Genomic DNA, 1,150 nt, shown 5'->3' with positions numbered 1-1,150 from the left:
CACCATCCCCAAGCGCCACCCCCGACCGCCACCAGCCGACCGCCACCAGCCGACCGCCACAAGGCGACAGCCACCATCCCCAAGCGCCATCCCCGACCGCCACCACCCGACCGCCACCAGCCGACCGCCACCAGCCGACCGCCACCAGCCGACCGCCACAAGGCGACAGCCACCATCCCCAAGCGCCACCCCCGACCGCCACCAGCCGACCGCCACAAGGCGACAGCCACCATCCCCAAGCGCCATCCCCGACCGCCACCAGCCGACCGCCACCAGCCGACCGCCACCGGCCGACCGCCACCGGCCGTTCGCGGTGTGCGCCGCCGTTCCCCAAGCACCCTCCGGGACGAAGCCGGAGCCGGAGAATAGCAGCGGCCGTGCGTAAAAGCTGCGGCCGGGCCTCGCGGAAGGTCCCCGGGCAGCGAGCTGCCGAGCCCCGGCCTCCAGCTTCCACCAGATAATAGGACCGGGCGCGCGCAAAAGCTGCGGCCGGGCCTGGCGGAAGGTCCTCGGGCATCCAGCGAGATCACACGGCCCCCACCGGAGGCGGCTAGCGCCTCCGTAGAGTAGTGCCGGCCCGTGGAAGCGGCCGCCCGTCAGCCTGCGTTGCCGCTGGTCGAAAAATGCACTAAGTGCCAAACCCCATTCATTTACAACGGCGTGTCCGCCAGAGGGCGCACTTCCCCCGGCGGACCAGCCGGCGGGGCTCGTTAGAGAGTGTATCCGCCTGGCAGTGCCTCCTGGACGGCCTGTATTCCGGACCGCGACCGCTAACTTACGGGAGCCTAAACGGCCCGCGGACCAGCCGGCGGGTCCTCCGTGAAAGCCTATCCGCCTGGCGGTGCCTCCTGGACGGCCTGGATTCCGGACCGCGACCGCTAACTTACGGGACCCTAAACGGCCCGCGGACCAGCCGGCGGCTCCTCCGTGAAAGCCTATCCGCCTGGCGGTGGCTCCGGGCCGGCCTGGATTCCGGACCGCCACCGCTCACTCGCGGGACCCTAATCGGCCCGCGGACCAGCCGGCGGGACCTCCGTGAAAGCCTATCCGCCTGGCGGTGCCTCCTGGACGGCCTGGATTCCGGACCGCGACCGCTAACTTACGGGACCCTAAACGGCCCGCGGACCAGCCGGCGGCTCCTCCGTGAAAG

This window comes from Syngnathus scovelli, unplaced genomic scaffold (genome assembly GCF_024217435.2).
Source record: "Syngnathus scovelli strain Florida unplaced genomic scaffold, RoL_Ssco_1.2 HiC_scaffold_459, whole genome shotgun sequence".
Classification (NCBI taxonomy): Eukaryota; Metazoa; Chordata; class Actinopteri; order Syngnathiformes; family Syngnathidae; genus Syngnathus; species Syngnathus scovelli.
This window is presented reverse-complemented; position numbering follows the sequence as displayed.